The 22,646-nt window shown below is 45.8% G+C and overlaps 1 protein-coding gene and 1 long non-coding RNA gene across 7 annotated transcripts in view; one reads left to right on the top strand and one right to left on the bottom strand.

The window, feature by feature from the left end:
• Positions 1-4,107: 4,107 nt before the first annotated feature.
• On the bottom strand, positions 4,108-16,734 carry LOC113909426. The gene is made up of 5 exons (XR_003515731.2): positions 16,244-16,734; positions 13,168-13,582; positions 11,380-11,522; positions 6,584-6,706; positions 4,108-4,296 (listed from the first exon to the last, which is right to left on the bottom strand). It is a non-coding gene; the product is annotated as an uncharacterized LOC113909426 (long non-coding RNA).
• A 240-nt stretch (positions 16,735-16,974) lies between these two features.
• The window catches only part of ZNF592 (zinc finger protein 592), a 49,512-nt gene continuing 43,840 nt past the window's right edge, over positions 16,975-22,646 (top strand). For 2 of the 6 annotated variants that reach the window (XM_027571168.2, XM_027571169.2), the window contains exon 1: positions 16,975-17,152. The gene's annotated coding sequence lies outside the window, so the exon portion shown is untranslated. Of the gene's footprint in view, positions 17,153-17,481; positions 17,682-22,646 lie in introns of those variants that run through there. The other 4 variants (XM_027571162.2, XM_027571165.2, XM_027571164.2 and 1 more) reach the window with 2 other exon arrangements.

The following is a 22,646-nucleotide window of genomic DNA, read 5'->3' on the forward strand; positions in this document are numbered from 1 at the left end:
GAAATAACACCTATTGTTCACTTGACACTTGCCTTCGATCGGACCCTACCCTGGATTCCTGAAGGAAAACGTACCCTGAACCGTTTTCCAATATAACCTCCTGAACCCAGGCAAGGAAGAGACTCCCTCTCCTATCCTGACTCGGCCAGACACTCCGTCTGCTATACTCTATCCCTTATGCAATTCAGTAAACTCTGCTCTCACTTCCTCCCGGCTTGTGTTTGATTTCTATCCTGCACATAGCCAGAGACCCTCTTGACTGGTCCTGCAGGACCCCCTCTGGGTTATCAGATCCAGCCTGCCTATGTCAACTTGATGGTTTAAAGGATCCTTTGGGAATCTGTTAAGGCAGTGAATCACCACTGGAAATGTGGTTTGTGTAAATCTGGATTTGAATATAATGTTCTCTTAATGCAACCACATTCAAAAATATGATCATTAGCAATCATTTATACATGCACTCAAGTAATAAAAAACATTTACCTAAAGGCTGCTATGTAGCCTGTCTTCAAGGTGCTGGTGCTGAAACTCTGCATGATTTGGCCACTCCCTCCTTCATCAGTCTGATCTGACATTCCTTGCTAATCCCTCACCCTATAATGCAGGCATATGCAAACACTTGAAGCCCCAAGATATGACAGAGGGGTTATGAAGTGAGCTCTAGAGCCAAACTGCTCTACCCCTTCCAAACTGTGTGATCCTAGACAGGCCACTTTATTTTTTTTCAAATATTTTATTTATTTGTCAGAGAATGCACAAGCAGGGGGAGTGGCAGGCAGAGGGAGAAGCAGACTCCCGGCTGAGCAAGGAGCCCTATGCAAAGCTCAATCCCAGGACCCCGGGATCATGACCTGAGCCAAAGGCAGACACTTAACCCACTGAGCCACCCAGGAGCCCTGACAAGTCACTTCAAAGTTAATTTACCTCTCTGCACCTCGGTTTCTTTACCTGTAAATAAGGACTGTGGGATCTAGGGGTTTTTATGGAGCTAAAGTGAGCTTAGAATGTAAACCATGAGAATAGTGCCTGACACTTAGTAAATAGGGATCATTAGTATCATCAGAATGTCCTTACACTTGGAGGCCTGTCAATCTTACTACTTCCAGACCCTGTTTGAGTGTCATCTGCCGTGGGAAGCCTCCGCAGACCTCCCCTGGGCGGAGTTAACACCCCTTCATTATGACCTTTATTACATGGAACTTCAATCGTGTTCAATTTTCGGAATCAAAAAGAAGGCTTCAAGGTCTGACATAATCTGAAAAGAGAATAATCACTATAGGAGAGATTCTTGCTTCTATAAAGAACAGCTCGCCAAAAAACAGACCCTTCACTAGAGAGAACTGGTAGTTACCAGAGGGAAGGTGGGTGGGAGGAATTAGGAGAAATCGGGCATGGGGATTAAGAGTGCACGTATTATGATGAGCACTGAGTAATGTATGGGAGTGTTGAATCACTATATTGTACCCCTGAAACTAATATCACACTGTATGTTAACCATACTGGAATTTAAAAAAAAGAGTAAAAAAAGAAAAAAAAGAGTAGCTCATTAACCCATCTGTGTAACTAGTGAACTTGAACTGAGCTGGGGAAGGAATATTTTCGGGGTGGAGTACTTCCTGTCTTGGGCCTGCCTATTCCCAGTTTGTCAACATCCTGCCTCCCAGCTCACACCACTAACTGGGCTGCACAGAGAATGATGCCTGATACCATTCTCTCCCTCTCACCCCAGAGGCCTCAGCCACAGGGAACCCTTTCAGTTCCACAAAAGGCTTCTGGGCCTTCCTTAGAGCTGCTCCTTCTGCCTCCAGCATTTTCCAGCCCTCCCCTCTCCCTTTTGCTTAGCTGTCCTTCCTTCAATCTTCCTTCCTCCCTCTACCCCTAAAGCCTTCTCTTATCTCATCTCTGGAGATGGATTCCATTATTCCCCCAGGAGGCCACTCAGCAGCAGCTCAGACTTCCCTGTTCATAACACCTCCTACATTTTCTTGTAACTATTTCTCTGGCTTTTCTGCCAAATTGGAGGTTTCACAAGACAGGGACTATGCCTGGAAGACTAACCTTAGGCACAGTCCCTAACCTGTAGGTGATGAGTAGTAACTGCTGTTAAGAGCAAACATGAATGAATGAATAAATGAGTGGAAGGAATGAATGCTTGGTATCAGGCATCCACCTGTGTCACATTCCCTGCCTTTTTATCTTCCCAAGGGATTTCTGTGCATTGTGGGGCTTAAAAAAGGGAAGAAGAAGAAGAAGAAGAAGAAGAAGAAGAAGAAGAAGAAGAAGAAGAAGAAGAAGAAGAAGAAGAAGAAGCAGCAGCAGCAGCAGCAGCAGCAGCAGCAGCAGCATGTGTCAAGGAAAGGAAGGAAATTGACTAGGACAGTGATACCTGAAACATTTAAAATTTCACACTAGAGGGACGCCTGGGTGGCTCAATCAGGTTAAGCACCTGCCTTCGGCTCAGGTCATAATCCCAGGGTCCTGGGATCAAGTCCTGCATCGGGCTCCCTGCTCAGTGGGGAGTCTGCTTCTCCCTCTCCCCCTGCTCATGCTCTCTCTGTCTGGCAAATAAATAAATAAAATCTTAAAAAATAAAGAAATAAAATTTCACACTAGAAATTCTCAGCATCTGAGAGTCTTCTCCCACTCCCTTCAAAATCCAGCCCTTCCCAGTTGAACATGTTTTAAAAGAAAGATAAAAGAAAAGATATAGAGAGAAAATGCTTTCATGCCAGAATGTTAAGTATGGTTTTCTCTAAGCCTGTATTGACTGACACCAAGGCCTCTAGCCACAGAGGCCACTGACCACTTGAAAGGAGGCTAGTTTGGATTGAGATGTACTGCAAGTGCAAGACGCACTCCAGGGGCGCCTGGGTGACTCAGATGGTTAAGCGTCTGCCTTTGGCTCCAGTCATGATCTCAGGGTCCTGGGATAGAGCCCCATGTCAGGGTCCCAGCTCAGTGGGGAGCCTGCTTCTCCCTCTGCCCCTTCCCCTGCTTGTGCTCTCTCTGTCTCTCTCTCAAATGAATAATAAAAAAAAAAAGACACATTCTAGATCTTGAAGACTTAGCATGAAAAAAGGAATTTAAATTATTGGCCATTTGATTACAATGTGAAATGATAATACTTCTTCTTTTTTTAATGAAGTAAGCTCCATGCCCAACATGGGGCTTGAGTTCAGGACCCTGAGATCAAGAGTCACATGCTCCACTGACTGAGCCGGCCGGTGCCCCACTAGTACTTCCGATATAGTTAAAGTTTGATTTCACTTGTTTCTTTTCACTGTTTTTAACAGGTCACTGGATGACTTAAAATGGCCTTTGTGGGCACGGAGAGGTTAGTTTGCAAAGCGGCGTCAGGTGGCTACCTTCTTTCTGCTCAGAGTTGCTTTTTTCAGTCCTTTTCTGGTCTGCTAGATGCCCTTGAACTCAGGCATTTTCTTCACTGCCTTTGGTGTGGCCTCTGGGGCTGGGACGTTAGTGTGGCAATAGGGTCTGCTCCCTGTGTCCTGACCAGTTTGCCCAGTTACTTACCACAGCTCTTGGTTTCTGTCTCTCGCCCTGGGCTGGGACCTGACCTAAGGCTACACAGTTCCCTTTGGGCTATGGTTTGGTTTTGGTTTTCTCTGTGTTCCCTGCATGTGGGAGTTTGGCAAAAAGAAATGAGATCTGTTCTTTAGGCAGTGATTTTGAAATCACCTATCCGAAAATACTGATAGGGGCGCCTGGGTGGTTCAGAGATTCTGCCTTCGGCTCAGGTCATGATCCCCAGGGTTCTGGGATCGAGCCCCGCATTGGGCTCCCTGCTCAGCGGGGAACATGCTTCTCCCTCTGCCGCTCCCTCTGCATGTGCTCTCTCTCTCTCTCTCTCTGACAAATAGATGAATAAAATCTTAAAAAAAAGAAAATATTGATAGATGAAAAATATATCACAAAATGCCTCAAGTCGATCACTGATCACTGTAATAAACAACTTGCCAACATATACAAACTGTTTCCCCTCCGTTCTCCTGAATGAAGGGAAGATTGATTCTTTTTTCAATGTCAAGTTATGCTTTCTCAATCATGCCAACTTTATTTTTTAATATTTATTTATTTATTTATTTATTTATTTAATTTATTTATTTTCAATCATGCCAACTTTAAAAGTCCATATGCTTATACAGGTGAGTGGGAAGGAGAATAACTCTAAACGAACACAAAATCTTAAGCACACATATGTCTTCCAAGTCTTTCTTCCTTTCCTGGGTACCAAGGGAGGTCTTCTTCCTCCTCAGTAGTGTCGACGTTTCTGCCTCTCTGTGGGACAGGGGTCGGTAAGCATTGGCGCTTTGGAGTGATATGACCTAGGCTTAAATCCTGGCTCTGTCACATACTAGCAGGGTAATTTGGGGCAAGTAACTTCTCTGAGCCTCAGTTTTCTCCTCTGTGTATTGGGGAAGACAGAGTCTTCTGGAAAACACCTGGCCTAGAGGAGCTGTTCATTACCATATCATGCTTGCGTCATTCCCCGCTGACCTGGAGCCTCACCCCCCCCTTTCCCGCCAGCAGCTACAACCACTGCCTTTGCCTTAAAAAATTATACATGTACATACGGGTCCACAGAGGTGTCTCTCCTGACTTTTAGAAAGAAAAATATGCCCCACTCGACTCTCTCTTTGGTTAATGTGTTACTTTCCCCTTCATTCCATCATCAGATCTCGGATTGGGGTAGTTTACTGCTGTTCCTTCCCTCCTTTCTTCCAAGCCATGTGTCATCTGCTCTGACATTAGAGTGATCCTTGAGATCACTTCAGTAGTCACCAGTCAGTTGGCAAATCCAGCGGTCTCCTGTGGGTCCCCATTCTTCCCGACTTCACTCACCACTCACTGCCCTTTCTTTAGATGCTCTTCTCCTCCCGTAGCTCTGATGACCAATGGAAGGATCTGTGTCCTTATAAACTCACCAGTTCTGAGGAATCCCTGGCAATCTCCTTACCTTCTCTACTTCCTGTCTAGCCCCCCTTTAAAATGCTCGGTCAGGTCAGCTGGCCACTTGTCCCCTCTCCTCAGACCTCCCATCAGCCTCCACTCCCCGCCCCTCCCCCATGGGTGACATTCCTTCACCCTGGCCTGTGGTTACTTTGGAGCCAGCACCTGCAGCCACACCATAGTTGACTCCTCCCCTCCAGTGCACAAGCAGAAGTGTCTTCCCAGCTAAAGCCAGACCCTCCCACCTCTGCCCTAGAGCCCTCCTGTCTGCCTTCTGGGCACCTTTAGGGGAAACAACAGATCATCGGTGATTTGCCTTCAGCCTCTCCCACTCCACTATGTCCTCCCCACAGCGTTTGGGATCTCACCCATTCCTTGCCCTCACCTCCCGCTCTAGTTACTGCCTTCTCGCCCCTCCTCCATTTTAGCCAAAGCTCTTGAAATCAAGCCCATGCTCTCTGCTTCCTCCTTTTGCTCTCCACTCTGGTTTCTGCCTTAAGGCTCTGCCAAGGGCTCCCTCCATGCCTTGAATTCTAAGTGCTTTATTGGGATGTGTGATTCCCTTGATGATGAGGGTGGTGATAGGGCTGTCTCTGTGAAACACCTGCAGAGTACAGATGGATTTCACAAATTAGCCAAGGTCACCTGGCAGGGGTTTGCAACCAAACACTTGAGCACAGAGTCCGTGCTGTTGACAAACATGCCACACTGTACTCCATGCTTTAAACTGGATGGTGTGTGTGCCCAGCACTCGGCACTGTGCCTTGCATCTAGTAGGAGACACATCAACATGTCTGAGTGAATGAACACATTCTGCCATCACAGTTCAGGTTCTTCATCTCTCGCTCTTAGAATAGCCAGCCCACTGATCGGGGCGTCTGGGTGGCTCAGTGGGTTAAGCATCTGCCTTCAGCTCAGGTCAGGATCCCAGTGTCCTGGGATGGAGCCCTGCTCTGCGGGGAGCCTGCTTCTCCCTCTGCCCCTCCACCCGCTCATGCTCTCTCTCTCTCTCACTCTCTCTCTGTGTCAAATGAATAAATAACATCTTTTTTTTTTTTTTTTTTTTTTTTAAAGAATAACCCACTGATCAAAGGTTCTTAAAAAGTGCAAGGGCTGGGGCGCCTGGCTGACTTGGTCGGTGGAGCATGCGACTCTTGATCTTGGGGTCATGAGTTCAAGCCCCACATTGGGTGTCCAGATGACTTAAATAAAACTTAAAAAAAAATAAATAAAGTGCAAGGGCTGAGGTTTATGTCTATTTTCTGAAAAAAGGCCCAGTTTTCATGAATTTTTCATTGGACTCTGGGTCCCCCCCAAAAAAGTTAATAACTTCTTGATTCATTCATTCCTCTATCTTTGGTTTTATTTTCCCCAACCTCCTCCCTTACATCCTGTACACTGCTTTTAGATGACTAGATTGTCAGTGTTTTATTTTAATTCTGTCGCTGATAAAAACATAAGAACAAATAACCTCCCTGCACCCAAAGTGGCCTTGAGTGCCTCTTCGGAGGGCTGCCTCCAAGATAAAAATCAAACACTTTGGCTCAACGGCTAAGACTTTAAGTAATCAAGCCTCAGAACGTTTTACCAGTACTATCCTCCATTTGTCTCCTACCTGAGTCTTCTGTTCAAACTGAAGTCTTGTACCTTTAAAAACTTCTGTTCTGAACCACCTTTCAGGAGTTAGTTCAGCAGTGATGTGTTACATTCCTGATCCAAGCCAGTACTTCTCCTGGAGCTGGGAATACGGGCATCACAACACAGTCCTTACTTTCGAGAAACTACCTGATTTGGGAGACATTCGTGAAAACAAAATCTCCAAAATATGGGATAACAAACTCGCGGGAGTTATTCCTGCTCAGAGGTGGGGTGGAACTGCCAGAAAGAAGACTTTCTCGAAGCTAGATGTGTCTGTGTTCTTTACATCTTCCTTTTATGACAGCGTGCCTTGATTTTGTAACCAGAAAAAAAGGTCTTATCCAGTAAAGACTGTGATTAATTCAATTCTGAGCACCTGAGTGCCAAGGGGTAAAAACCCATAACTGTCCAAGAATTAGTAAAATTAGGGGTGCCTGGCTGGTTCAGTTGGTGAAGCATTGGGGTTGTGAGTTCAAGCCCCACATGCGGGGTAGAGATTACATAAATAAAAATTTAAAAAAAGAATTAGTGAAATTAATGAGGAAAGGACAATCAACCAACAGAAAAACGAGCAAAAGCTAAGAATAGACATTTCCCAGATGATGAAACATTATGGTCAATAAATATATGAAGCCCTGTTCAATCTCATGAATCATCAGGAAGTACAGATTAAGACCACAATGAGATTTCATTTGATACCCGTTTGAGTGTTGAAAATTAAGAAATCTGACCATACCAAGTGTCGGAGAGGATATGGAGCAATAGGATTCCATATATGATGTTGTTGAAACTATGAATTGGTAAAAAGCACTTTGGTAAACAGTTTGGAATTATCTTGTAGAGTTGAAAGTTGATTTAGCCTTTGACCCAGCATTTCTACTCCTATATAAATACACAAGAGAAATTCCTGTACCTGTGTACCAGTGGGCTTTACACAAATTTTCTTAGCAGCACTTTTGCAATAGCAAAACCCTGCAACAGTCCGAACGCTCATTATCAGGACATTGGCTGTATTAGTTTGAGTTCCTCAAAAGCAGAGACTGGGTCAAGGACTTGGGGGCAGGTTGTTTATTTGGGAAGTGATCTTAGGCAGCAGGAGTGAAGGACAGAAGGCTGAGGCAGAGGAGGAAGAAAAGCTGACTTGGGGCATGTGATTCTGTGGATGCCTCTGAGAAGCATACAAAATGGCTCCCAGAATTGTCCATCTGAAGGATGGGAACCTGGGGCTTTTATCCCTTGGCTCACGTCCCCCATTAGTTGAGGGTTAACTCTCCTTACCGTCAGGCCATGCCTGAGGAGATGCTAGGAAGCTCTTGCGGCAGAGAAGGGCCTGAAGCAGAAATTGGAGAAACCCAAGGCCTAACACGAACAGTAGGAATTGTCAGTGTTTGGGAGCTCCCATGAAACTGGCCATGATGTATTTGGCTAAAATCAGAGGTGAGCCATAGGGAAGAACACAGGGTACCAAGAGCCTCTGCCACAAGGGGCAAAGTAATATGAGTGTATTCACACTCTAGAATAATCTACAGCAGCCACAGTAAATAAACTCAGCTACTTGCAGCATGCCCGAGATAAATCTTAGCGATGCAACATGGAAAGTAAAAAATAAGTCCCAGGATTGGGGCACCTGTGTGGCTCAGTCGGTTAAGTATCTGCCTTCAGCTCAGGTCATGGTCCTCGGGTCCTGGGACTGAGTCCTGTGTTGGGCTCCCTGCTCAGTGGGGAGCCTGCTTCTCCCTCTCCCTCTCCCCCTGCTTGTGCTCTCTCTCTCTCTGTCAAATAAACATAATCTTAAAAAAAAAAAAAGAAGTCCCAGGATATTATGTAGGGAATGATACCCTTTAATAAAGAAAGCAACTAAAATACATGTGTTGGGACTATGTATGTAGGTTCACATACACAAGTATACACTTATGTGTATATGTAAATATATAGACATATATAAATTTCTAGAAATTAAACTTTTTCTGTGTACTTGAATTCTAAGGGGAAAAAACTCTAAAGGAACATTAAGAGAACACATAAGGAGGGGCGCCTGGGTGGCTCAGTTGGTTGATCTACTGCCTTCGGCTCAGGTCATGATCCTGGAGTCCCGGGATCGAGTCCCACATCGGGCTCCCTGCTGAGCAGGGAGTCTGCTTCTCCCTCTGAACCTCTTGCCTCTCATGCTCTCTATCTCTCATTCTCTCTCTCTCTCAAATAAATAAATAAAAAAAAATCTTTAAAAAAAAAGAGAACACATAAGGAAATCCTGAACATTAATGAGAAAAGGATAAAAAAACTAATAGAAAATGGGCAAAAATATTTCACAAGAGGAAGTATATATAGCTAGTAGGGAAGCATGGGTGACTCAGTCGGTTGAGCGTCTGCCTTCAGCTCAGGTTATGATCCTGGGGTCCTGGGATCCAGCCCCACATCAGGCTCCTTGCTTGGTGGGGAGCCTGATTCTCCCTCTGCCTGCCTCTGTCTCTCTCTCTGACAAATAAATAAATAAAATCCTATATATATACATATATATATGTATATATATATGTAGTTAGTAAATCCTATATATATATATGTATATATATATGTAGTTAGTAAATCCTATATATATGTATATATATATATACATACATATATGGCTAGTAAAGATATATAAGCACCTTCAATCTCACCTTTTTTAAAAAGCAAAACTTTTTAACATTTTTATAAAGCTAGGGTAATTTTTGTAATTGAAGTATAGTTGACACACACAATGTTACATTCAGTTTCAGGTGCACCACACAGTGGTTTGACAGCTCTACTCCTTATGCTGGGCCCACCACAAGTGTTGCTACCATCGGTTACCACATCAAGCTACTACCAAACTGTCCCCTACATTCCCTACACTGTACCTTCCATACTCATGACTTACTTATCCCATAACTGGAAGCCTGTATCTTCCACTCCCTTTCACCCATTTTGTCCCCCCCCCTCCTCCCCCTCCCTGCTGGCAACCTTTCGTTCTCTGTATTTACTAGTCTGTTTCTGTTTTTTGTTTGTTCATTTGTTTTGTTGTTGTTGTTGTTTTTTTTTTAGATTCCACATATCCATGAAATCAAAGCTAGGGCAATTTAAAAATTGATTTAAAAAATATTTGCTAGATAAAAATATTTTTAGAAGCCAGAAAATGATAAACACAAGATTTAGCATGGGGTGTGTGTGGGGGGGAATATGTATAAGTTGTCAATCCTAGTTTTTAGGGTGGGTGATTAGTAACAAAAGAGGGTCACACATGTACCAATAATGTAGGATTCTGACCCATGGATTATATTTAAAGATTTTACTTATTTATGTGAGGGGGGAGGCACAGAGGAAAAGGGAGAGAGAGAAGCAGACTCTCCACTGAGCATGGAGCTGGATGAGGAGCTCGATCCCAGGACCCCAAGATTATGACCGGAGCTGAAGAAATATAGGGTAATAGCCAATAGGGGAAGAATTTCCAATGCTCTGGTCTAATTTAGCTCCTGTATCTCCTTTGAATCTCTTCCAGAGCTCAGTCTCCAGCTAAGTATTTGACCAAAAAATAAAATGTGCCTCAACCAACTGAGCCACCCCCAGGTGCTCCAAACCCAGTTCTGTTCATCTTGAGATCTAAGAAATAAGATTACATGGTATGATAAATGCATTCATAGGTACCCATAAGACATAACACGAAAGAGGGAGCTGGGAGATGCTCCCTCACACCTGGGAAGGTCAGGGGAGCTTGACCAAAGAGGTGATTGCTAAGGGGTTTAGAAGCGTAAAGAGGGGATTGCCAAATTCTGGTGAAGGTGGAGGGAATGGGAGGGTCCTCCAAGGGGAAAGAGCAGCACGAACAAACATACGGATATGAGAGACAGTGTGGCATGGCCGGTAAACTGCAGACAATTAGTGTGGGCAGAAGAGGAGAGTGGGAGAGGTAGAGGCATGTGATGGACTGAGAAGTTAAGAAAAGGTCCATGATAAGGAGGTTAGACAGTATTCCACACTGCAGGCAAACAAGAGCATTGGAGGATTTTAAGCAGGGCACTGACATGATTCATTTCAGGAAGATCCTCCCCACAGAGTGGAGGACTGGTTGGAGGGTGATGGAGGGAGGAAGGTATAATGACCTTTGTCCAGGTGAGAGATACACAAGGTCTAATTTACTCAGGAGCTCTGGTGTGTGTGTGTGGCGGGGGGGGGGGGGAGCTGTGTGGTCTAAATCAAGGTTTTTAAGATATAGAATGGGCAGAATTTTATTTCCCTGCTCTCCCACATTTTTTTTTTTAATAACACTGATCATTCCTTAACATATTTACTTATCTACGGTCTGTCTCCCCCCACCAGGATGTAAACTGCAGGACAGCAAGGATGTTAATTTTGTTCCCTCCTCAATCCCCAGGGCCTAACGGTTCCTGGCACATGATAGGTACTAAGCAATTATTTGTTGAACGCATGCAGTTTAGCTAGGAAGGAGAAATACAGGATAATAGCCAATAGGGGAAGAATTTCCGATGCCCTGGTCTAATTTAGCTCCTGTATCTCCTATTAATCTCTTCCAGAGCTCAGTCTCCAGCTAAGTATTTGGCCAAAAAATAAAATGTGCCTGCTTCTGTCTCTCATCCTTGCCCCAGCCTCAGTTAACGATCTTTCTTGTTCCCACCACCTACTCTATCTGCTCTCCAGCTACCTCCACTTTTCCTCTCTGGAAACCCTGGTTTTCTGGATTCCCTTAAGATCCTTGGCCATATGCTTCGACAGTTCTCACATTATTCTATGATCACATACCTGCTAGATATTCTGCCTTTGTCTTTCCAGATCCACCTTCCGTTCTTTCCCAGAGCCTAGCCTTGAAGGACACTGTCATCTGGGCTCACTTCCACTTAGGTTTCCTCTTGGGTTCAGCCAGTGGGGGAGGTACCACAGGAGACCTGAGGGCAAGAGAGAGAGGTAGGGCTGTATTCCTGCAAGTTCCTATGGGCTCTCTCTTTCCTGCAGCTATTGTTCTCACTTAGTCTATGGCTGATGATGCCTTCTCCACAGATTCTAGCCCTGGGGTGCTTCACTATCCTTTGTTGGTTTCCCTCAACCCTGCTTGTCTCTTTCTACACTGTCCCTTCATTAACTCCCTCCAGTTACACATTTTTAGCAGGCCATCTGTTTCCTGCTGATCTTGGCTGATACAAAAGCAAAAATACAGAATTGTATCTTTTTTTGAAAAGTTGAGATATGATTCACAAAATTCAGCCTTCTAAAGTATACAATTCAGTTTCAGGTTCTTAGTGTAATGGAACAAAATGTATCTTTTTCTAAATAATATGTAATCAGTGGTTAGGTTAAACAATGTTACGTACCATAAGTTACTCCAACTTTCACTACCACAAGTAAGGCTACAGTAAATATTGTACATGCGGCTATCCTCTTTGGGGGAGGGTTATTTCTCAAGGAAAAGTTTCCAGGAGTGGTATTGATGAGTCAAAAGGGCCACATCTCTTTTAAGGCTCTTCAGAAGTATGGTCAATTGCTTCCTAAAGGGATAATGCCAATTCACATCACAGCTTTCTCTGAATGTATCAATTACATCATCTTATTAAGACTGGAAAGTGTACAAGGTATGTATATTTTGCTAATGCAGTACGCAATGTTACCATTTGAATTTCTTTGATAGCCATACCAATCCAAAGCCATTTAAAGCCATGTTTAGCTAAATGGGAATGGAGAGACAGTGATTTTGAGGGGCTTATAAAATGGATAAATGATGGAAGAAGGTTAAGATATATGCACACAGAGTTGGTCATACTAGTCTAATGAGCATTAACGGCTCTCTTTTAATGGACTCTCTGGAATCAACACTTTCTATTCCCTCCAACTAAACATACTGACTACTACCCATGACCTACTTAATGCTTTCATCTCTGGAATTCCTACACACTTCTTCCTACCATTTGAGTTAGATGCCTAACAAGAGTCTGTTGTGTTTGGTCCCAAACCTCCTATGACCGTATGCCAGAGTGTAATTAATTTAAGTTACACAAACTGATGAAACATAAGCATGAAAAGAGAGTTGTTTCTATGAAATGTCAGTTGAATGCTCTGGAAATATTAGCTAACAGCCAGTTGAAAATTACTGTCAAACCAGATGTGGGTAAGACAATTACAAAGGATTTTTTTTTTTTAAAGAAGAAGACTTCACTTATACCGCTTTGCAAGAAGTTTTAGTCCTTAGTCAACTTTAGAGAAACAAATTAGAAAGCACAGAAAATACACTGCGGATAGGATTTATGTAAGAAAGAGCTCAAGAACACCCTAATCATCACTCTTGCTGAAAGAAAAATTTTGGCTTCACATCAGAAGACTGGCAAACGGGTGTTCCTTATAGGTTTTAAGTGACGATGAGATGTTAAGGTATGGATTTGCCATTTTTTATAATTCACTGCATTAATACACTTTTCTGTTCAACTGCCTAACTATTGGGTCAGATCCGATTTGTTTGGGCAGGGATAGATCCTTATTCCCTAACTGTTTTGTTTTGTTTTCATAGGAGGGCAGTTAGGAGACAATTTGTGCTGGACTTACCTAACTGGTGAATTCGGATCTGCCTGCCCTCAGAAAAAGGACAATCTTCTCTAATCTTTCACACAGTGAAAGTTGCTAGGCCCCTTCAAGGGGGAGGTCGGAGTTTTGGGGGAGATAATTTTAATTCAGGAATATTAAAAAGCCTCCCAGTCATCAGCCAAGCCACATTCTTTAGTTCAGCTCTGTTGGTGATAGAGTTGTATTTTCCTCTTCTCATTGGCTCTGGATTTAGAAGAAAGGAATGGTACTGACTGTCCCTATCATAGTCCAACAGTGGTGGATAAGTTAGCTTCTGTGTACTATCACAATCAAGATACGTTATTTCCCCTTTTATTTTAGTCTTTGATTCTGTTGATTCACATGAAAAGTTGTCTCTGGTTTACAGGTGGTAGTTCAGCCTTGTCTGAAGTTCAATCTGCATCTCAAGATAAACAAAGAAGAAAACATTTATGGTTCCCGAGAAATATTGATATCGGGAAATATTTACTAAGAAGGGAAGAGGAACCCAAACATGGCTCTTGTCAACCCTTCTATCCCTGCCCTCACCATGTCCCAAGAGACTCTTGACGGTCCTGTTGACTTCTGGGACATGTAAACATGGCAAACTTAAGGTCACAGTCTATATGGCTACTTACATGAGAACTGTAAACATAGCAGGGAATACTCTAGCGCTTTTCAATGTCCTTTGAGGCATTTTGTAACCCCTATAAGTGGGTCATAAAATCAGTGTAGTAGGTCCTGAGCGGTGTTTAAAAAGAAATAAAAATAATCAAGTTGAAAGTATCAGCAGCAGTACAGAAGAGTAATACTTCATGAAACTTCTGTCTCAGAGGTGTATTTATGTACATGCATGTGTATATTCTGGGTTGAGATGTGCAACATATTTTGTATAGAGGGTCACCGTCAAAAAAGTTTGCCAAGAATATTATTCAGCAATAAAAAAAGAAGGAAATCCTGCCCTTTTTGACAACATGAATGGATCTTGAGGGCATTATGCTACATGAAATAAGTCAGACAAAGACAAATGCTGTATGACCTCACTCATCTGTGGAATCTAAAAAAAGCCAAACTCACAGAAAGTTGTAAAAAAGAAAAAAAAGCACTGGTTTAAGGTGCACATTTCTTCTTCCTCTCATCCTCGCTCTTTGCTAATCTGTTCTCTCTGAAACTCTGGTGCCTTGTGAATAAAAATTGTAGTTATTGATAGGCAGAGAAGCCAGGGCCAATTCTCATTCTGTAAACAGTTGGAATGAAAAACTGTTGTCCCTACCTCACTGCTCTGAGTCAATCAAATATCCAAATATCATTAAGTTAGAAGGGCTGAGATCCAGAACCTCATTAAGTAAGAGGTTACAAGAAAATTTACTTTAAAATTTATCCCTGCACAGTTCAAGCTCCAGGGGTTCTTCTCAACCGTAAATTACAAAGGGTTTAGCTTGGCATTCGGGACCATGGCCCCATCTTATTTTTCCAGACTGAGCTTCCTACTTTTCTCCACCTCAAATCCTACGCCTCAACCAGACTGACCTCTGGTGTTCCCTGAACACTCCCTCCCTTTCTTATTTTGTGTCCTTGATTGCAGTGTTCCTCCTGCTGAGGGCAGCCTCCCCAACTAGCCCATCTCTGCTGATCTAAGTCCCTTCCATCCTTCAAAGACCCATTTGCAATTTCCTTTCTTCTTGATTCCTTAAAAAAAAAAAAATGTTAAAGCCCCAACGGTGGGGCTTTAACTCAAGACCCTGAGATTGAGTCTCATGCTCTACCAACTGAGCCAGCCAGGCACCCCTCCTTTCTTAATTCCTAATATCTTTTAAACTCCATAAAGATCTCTTAAAAATCACCTTTCTTAAAAATACTTTAAAATATCATTTCCCTGATTTAAAGAGAAATATTAATGTACTATGAAAATAAGAAAATTTGAAGAAGTCACAGAAGAAAATAAAAATCCAATTTAGGCATGATATCTGTGATACGCATAGTATATTTATATATTATAAGCTACTATTATATCATCTTATGATGTGCTTTTCAATTACAAATATTTCCCATTCATTAATCTTTTCCTTCAACAAGATTTTTAATGGTTACAAATAAACTATAATTTATTTAACAATCATATAACATTGGGTACTTTGTTTTCACATATGACGCTATATTTTGGGGGAGTATAAATGGGGTGGTATCCAGGATACAATGACAAATTTCCTAAAATAGCATAATAGGATATTGGGAATAGAAAATTAGGGCCAATAGGACAATTAGGAGACATGTAAGTTTCCCTGTGAATCTTTGGAAACACTGGCAGGTATGCTGGCTTTCCCACTTTAAGAGGAATAGGGGTTTGAGCCAATTGCACTTAAGTTTTAAAGGACAGTAACCCCAGAAGGCCTACAGAATGACTTTGGGTGTCATCTAGGCAGCCGATCCAAGGAAACAGGAAGGATCAGTATGTATGCCTCCCCATCTCAAAATATTTCCATCCTTATGCATCCTTTAATTCTTGTGGGAAGAGGTGTGCCTCTTCTCTGATTTCCTCCTCCCCTTCCGCCAGCCCTATCTCTCATTGTCCTTTTCTAAGATCTTGCACCATTAATTATCCCATCTCTCCTCTCTTATTATTCTCTCCTCTCAGCTCCTTTATTTGAGAGCTCCACCTCATATTGGGGCGCGGGGGAGGGATAAAGAAATCACCTCTCTCCTTTACTCTTACTACCCCTCGAGCTACAGGCCTCTCTGGTTCACTTCCAAACTTCTGAAAAGGTCACCCGTTACTGCTTTCAGTGCTTCACACACTTCTTACCCAAGTGCTCAACTCAGCTCACTGCCTGGCGCACAGCCGCCCTGGCTGAAAGTTAGTTCCACCCCTCTTGCAAATTGGCATCTCTTTCCTGGTTCTTCAGAAGGAATTTCTCCACGGTCAGCGGTGGGTGCCCACTGTCAGGCACCAGGGCCTCGCCTGCGCGCTCCCACACCCTGACCTAGCACCTTAAGGCCGCCTGCTCCCAGGTGCTCTGGGTTCTTGGAAGGTCCTGCCGGTCACCCTCCTGGCCTTCTGTCCGCCTCTCTGCTTTCTCACCTTGCACAGTCAGAGCTTCCCCCGTCTCTCAAGAGATCTCCCAGGCTACCCCTGGGAGGTCCTGGTTGCCAGTCGTCAACTCTGCTCACCGCGGGTCTCACGGTTCTCCCAGAGGCGACACGTCAGAGTGCCCCCCACCTCCAAGCCTGCGAGCAAGTCCCCAAGGCCGGCAATGACCGAACACTCAGGGCGCACCCACTAAGTGCCGGGCCCGCGCCACCTCTGCTTCCTTCCACCTGGCAGCCTCTTGCTAGGCCCCACTACGTGCCAGTTCTAAGTGACGAGAACGCCGTCCCGGCTCCGGAGGCGCTCGCCGTCGGTTGGGGCGAGACGGCCGCAGAGGCAGCTCGGGTCCCTCTAGCGGGAGACGGCGGCCCCTGCCCAAGGCCCCCGCCCGGGAGGCGCGGCGGAGGACGAGGGGCCCAGGGCGCAGGGAGAGGCGGCGGGGCCGGAGCCGCGGCGCCCGGGTGCTCGGCGGGGCGGGCGGGGCGGGCGGGGCAGGGCCGGGGGTCCGGCCGGGGCGCGCGGGGTCGGGGGTCCAGCCGTGAGCGGCGCCGTCCCCGCCCCGCCGCCGCCGCCCGCGCCGCGCAGCCCGCCTCGGGGCGGGAGGCGGGAGGCCGGAGGCGGGAGCGGGAGGCCGGAGGCCGGGCCCAGGCCGGGGCAGCCCCTCCGCCGCGCGGCTCTGGGCCGGCGCCCAGGTCCGAGTCGCCTTCCGCCCGCCCCCCCCCCCTCGCCCCCCCGCCCGCGGCCCCAGCCGGGTCCCGCCGCCAGGCCGGCTCCCGCCCCCGCTCCGCCCCCGGAGCCGCAGCCCCGCCCGCCACCGCCGTCGCCATGTTGTGGCTCCCGCAGCCGGCGCTGGGGACGCGCGCGGCCGAGCCCGGGGCCTGCAGCCGCCGCCGCCGCCGCCAGGTAAGCGCCCCCCCGCGGGCCGGGCCGGGGCGGGGAGCCTGCGGGCCGGGGCCGCCGCCGCCGCCGAGGCCGACCCAGCCGGCGGGCCGGGGCCGCGCGGAGCCGGGGCCGAGCCCGCGCCCGCGCCGCGGCCCTGCAGCCGGGCGGACCCTGCGCGCCGCCCGAGGCTAGGCGGCAGCCACTTCCCCCGACCGCCGCCTGGCGGGCCCCGGCCGCCACCCCACCCCGCCCCCGGCCGACGGGCCGCCTGCCCCTGCCGCCGCCGCGACCCGCCGCCGCTGTCCTCCCCGCGCGGGACAGGCGGCCGCCCTCGGCCACAGCCCGCGGCCCCCCCGCCCGGGCGCGGATAACGGTGCCACTTCACCCCGCCGGGGCGCCCTGTCAGTCCTTCCGTCCCCCGCCGCGCCGAGAGCTGGCGCCGTCCTGGGGCGGACACTTCGGGGATCGACCCTCTTGGGAGCCCCTCGGTCCTTCCCCCCACCTCCACCCAAGTTCTGACCCTGGGGGAGGTTTCTTCGGGAGCAGACAGGTATTCCTGCCCCAGAGTTGGGGGTCTTCAGGGGGTGACCAGGCCTGTTGATCAGGGTGGGAAATGATCTCTCTGCAGGGGCTCTTCCTGCCAACCTGGGTGTGTGTGTGTGTGGGGGGGGAGGCTCAATGTGACCCGAGGGAGGACAGGGGAGCGTCTGCTGGACAGATGGCCTCCTGGCCTTGGATCAGCGTCTGTGAGGGGGAGGGGTCCATACGACCTTAGGTATGCCTGTTCCTGAGAACCCCAGGATTATGGGAGCTGCTCAGAGGTTTTTAACTTTCTGTTTCTTTGAGTAGGCCAGAGGGGGCATTAAAAGTCCTGGATTGGAATAAATCCACAGGCCCACCGAGGGAAGCACGTCTGGCACCCAGGACTAGCCTAGAATAGGACTGGCAGTAGGAGAATGGGACTTGGGGGTAAGATGGTATTTGGCCTAGGGTTGGCCCACCTGCCTTCAGTTCTCTGTTCATACAGGGCCTCTAGGGTGCATCTGTTGGTGTGTACAGTGTGGCTGAGCATACAGGATGTGGACAGACAGATGCCTGGCCTGGTGGGTGCTTGCTGGGATTTCATGGGTCTGTTTCCTCAAACTCACAGGTACATTGCCCAGTGAAAGAGAGGGGAAGCGCGGTGCCAGCACACGTATTTTGACCATTTTCCCAATGGTCATGGCTTTGATTCACTCAGTAAATTTTTACTGAGCACTTACTATGTGCTGGGCACTGGACTAGGTGTTGGGAGGATGGTGGTAAACCAGAGAGGTACGTTTTGGCTTGAGCTCGTAGCCTAGTGGGATAGCCCAATAATAAATAATCTGGAAATTTCGTTCCACACCAAATATTTGTCAACAAATATGTGCCAGGCATTGTTTTAGATGCTGTGAAGAAAGCAAGCAAAAATAACTGCCCTTGTGGAGCTTTCAGTCTGGTGTGTGTGTGTGTGTGTGTCTGTGTGTGTGTGTGTGTAAGACAGTAAAATAAAGTACATAGTGAAAAATGCAGCCTCTTAAAAGGGGCTAAATGCTAGGGAGGGAAAAAAAAGAGAGGGAAGGAGGATATGAGATATTGGGTGGGGGTTGAATTTATATTCAAGTGACCTGGGAAGGCCTTCTTAGAAGGTGTCTTTTGAATAAAACTTTGAAGGAAGTGGTAATCATTTCAAACTGTACTGAGTTCAAGTAAGGAAAGATGAGCAGAATGCTGAGAGTGATTGGCCTTGATTTGATTTGGGGGCTTCGGGAAGGCTTCCCTGAGGAAGTGACGTCTGGGCTAAGACCCGAAGGAGGGTTAAGAGTTAACCATGTGTGGAGCAGCACGGAGCTTGGCAAGTTGGAGGAAGTGAAAGAGGCCTGTGTGGCTGGAGGGAGAGGGGGAGAGGGCAGATAAGTCTGTAGAGAGGTGAGTTAGATCACAGGGGGCCTTGGGGACAGAGTGCCTCCCTCCCCCACCCCTCCCTCAACTTTGGTTTGTATCCCCAGTGAAATTAGGAACCTTTGAAGGGTTTCAAGTGATTGACATGATGACATTTACATTTTAAAAGGTCTCTGGCCTCTGTTTGGGGAATGGACTTTGAGATAAGCAGGTAAGGTGAGGCTTTCTGTGTTGAGTGGCCTAACTACTTGATCTGCTTCGAAAAGCCTCAGAGCAGTCTGAGGGAGATCCTTTTCCTCAGTCTGTTTTGTGCAGCTTTTAGAAAGGGAAAGAAAGACAAATTAGCATTTATGGAATACCTGCTAGCTGGGAGAATCAATTGGAGAGACTTCTGCAAACATCATATTTAACTTCATCCTCTCAAGAGAAAGGGCTTGTCCTGCCCCTTTTACAGATACAAGCCCAGAGGGGCTAGATGACTTACCCAAAACCACATTTGTAACCTAATCTGGATTCAAACCCAGGCCTCCCCGATCCCAGAGTCCACTGGCTTTCAAACCAAACTACTGGAGTTTGCATCTTGCTTCTGCCACTTCCTAACAGAATGATTTTGAGTTTAATTTCTTATGTGCCTCAGTTCCTATTTGGAATGGCCTCAAGCTTTTCCCAGCTTAAATGCAGATCGAAGTACCTATCTCATAGGGTTGGTAAATGCAGATAAAAGTACCTACCTCATAGGGCTGTTGTGCATGCCAGATTAACCAAGCCACATAGATGTTGTAGCACTTACCTCACATGTTAGTTGCTATTATTACTTAAATTTTTAAAACTTTTGATGTTGTAGCACTTACCTCAAATGTTGCAATTACTAAATTTTTAAAACTTTCATGCTGTCTCTTAGCTATGTTGTGGTCACGTCAGATGAGATTAAATATATAGATAATTTAATTCTTGGATTCCGTTGAGACTTTTTCCCCTCCCTTTTTCTCTAAATAACTTAATGCCAGTGTTCCATGTGATCAATCATTCAACATTGATCTCCCATTTCATTCTTGACACTGTGCTAGGACTTTTGGATACAAAGTGAGTTCCTTCCCTTCAGAACCTCAGGGTGTCCAGGGGAGGTCAGATAGTAAACAGATGAGCTACAATGTACTTAACAAGTTCCCTAATGCACCTGTAGTTAGAGAACTGTTGGGAGCAGTAGGAACTAAATGCCTGGGGGAAGTAGGGAAGACTTCAGGGCAGAAGTGACTTTTCAACTGGGCTTTGGAGGAAGAGTAGGAGTTTTACAGGCAAGTAGGACTAGGCAAAGGGCAGTCCAGATAGAGCTGTGTGTGAAAGCATGGAGCCATGAGAGGCTTGGTTGGTATGGGCAGGAGGCTGGAAAGCTGAGTTGGAGCTGTGAAAGGCAGGTCAAGTTTGGATTTTGATCTACAAGCCACAGAGAGTTTTAGATGAGTATTAGATACATCAGAGAGTATCAGATACATCAGATACATACCATGGTCGGTGTTGGAGTTAGAGAGTGGAGACAGATGTCATCCTGGGGGTGGCTTTATTTTGGCGGGATCACTATGTTTCAGGATCTGGTTCTCAGTTTCATAGTCCTAAAATTCAGTTTTGTAGGGCACTCGGAGCTTATTGGATCCAGGCAGACTGACTCACTAACCAAACTTGGAAGAGACTGATGCATAAACTCAGGGTATTAACTGGCCATGAGAAATGAAACTGCAGAATGACAGATGTTCTGTCCTCTGGCCATCCCCCCACCCCCACCCCTTCTGGCCAGGGCTGGGACATATTAACAAACTCTTACTCCTCAATTCCTGTTTGTTTTTCTCAGGCTCATGAAAACTCATCCTTTTTGTTAACATAATCTTTACTTAAGCTCCATAGAGTGTGGCCAACCATGATTATTAATTGATAGAATGCATGATTCTGTATGGTGTGGGTTGGATGTTTGTGAATCTTAAGGAAGAGGAAGAATAACATTTTTAGAAATAAAATACTGGAAAAGGGGGTTCCTCAGACTTGGTATCCAGATTGTAAGTGGTGTGGGTAGTCTTGTACCCAAAGGGTGGTTGTGGACAGATGTATTGGAAATTGTTGTGGGAACAGAGGTCTGTGAACCCATGGAGGGGCAGGGAGCTTTTGGTTCCACTGGAAGGAGAGATTGGTTTAGAATTTTCATCTTCCCTACACATTGGAGACAGAAAAGAAAGTAGTAACTCCTCCCCTCTACCCAGCCTGGTCATGGTGAGCTTTCCTACTGGATTGGAATCTTCATGGGGTTTGAGCTTGTCTTAACACTTCTTTCTGCTGCTGCAAAGCTGGGAAGAGTGGTGGATCTTCTAGAGGTTTAAATCTCTGTTTTTCTACCATGAAAAGTAAAATCCAAATAGACCAACCTAGCTTGTGGACTAATTATTTTTCTTTTAAAACTCTAAAAAGAATCACACCAGAATATTCATGTAGAAAATGTAGGGAGCACAGATAGGTATATAAAGAAAATACAACTAACTGGTAAATCCTCTAACCTAGAGCTACTGTTAACATTTTAATATTTAGTGTTTGTATTTGATCTTTATCTCCAGCTCTATCTTTATATGTAACTTTGTTTTAACTTTTTCTTTTCCTACAAAAATAGGAACATCCTGAATGGGAGAGAATTCTGAGTGTGGAGCAATTGCATGTACTCACAAGCTGCGTTCATTTCCATTTCTGGGCATCTGGTCCAGTGTTCTCCCCCTCCGTGTTCTAGGAGTGTAGGATTGTGATATCCATTAGCTAATTAATTTTGAGAAATGTTTTAGGAGATCAGAGTACTACTTCAGCCAACCATTTACTTTTATTTGAAATGGGAAGTGTGTATTTGTGTGTCAAAATGACATATCTGATCCTTTCTATGACTCAAAGAAAAGTTAATGAACACCTTTCAAATTCGGTGTCACCTACAGAGTCATTCCTCAAACCTCTCAGCACTCTGGGCTGTCCTCTGTTCACTGTGTGACTTTGGGTAAGTCCTTTACCTTCTCCATTTTAGATTCTGAAGGTGTTGGATCAAGAGGTAATGGTGGCCCCTTTTTTGTCATTAACACATTCCAGGAGATGAAAAGGCTGATGATATCTGTACTTGTGACTGATTATGGAAAGTCTGCCACAGTGTTGAGTGAAAAAAAGGAGTGTGTCCACTGAGCAGATTAACTCCTGGCCTCCAATCAGAGTGTGTTTGTTGGGGGGGGGGGTGAGGGGGGTCTGTATAACTTTGTTATTGTCTGTTGATGAGAGCTCCACAGTTATTGGAGCCCCCTAGAAAATGCTTTGGGTAGTTCAGAGGTGGCATTAGGGTCTTGTGCAAAACTAAGTCTCCAGGCTTATTCAGAGAATCAAGACCTACTACCCTCTAGGTTTAACTCAGAATGGACTCGCCTCCTATCTGCAGAACAGAGTTTACTGTGAGATCTCCTTCCCTCTGAGTGGTGGGTTTGGGTGGTTTTTACTTTTGCTTGTATGTTTGCCTGTCACTTGAATTTTCTCAAGGTGTGTATATCATCTTTACAAAAACAAATAACCAGTTAGTCTATTTTCA

The sequence above is a fragment of the Zalophus californianus genome, chromosome 6 (genome assembly GCF_009762305.2).
Source record: "Zalophus californianus isolate mZalCal1 chromosome 6, mZalCal1.pri.v2, whole genome shotgun sequence".
Taxonomy (NCBI): domain Eukaryota; kingdom Metazoa; phylum Chordata; class Mammalia; order Carnivora; family Otariidae; genus Zalophus; species Zalophus californianus.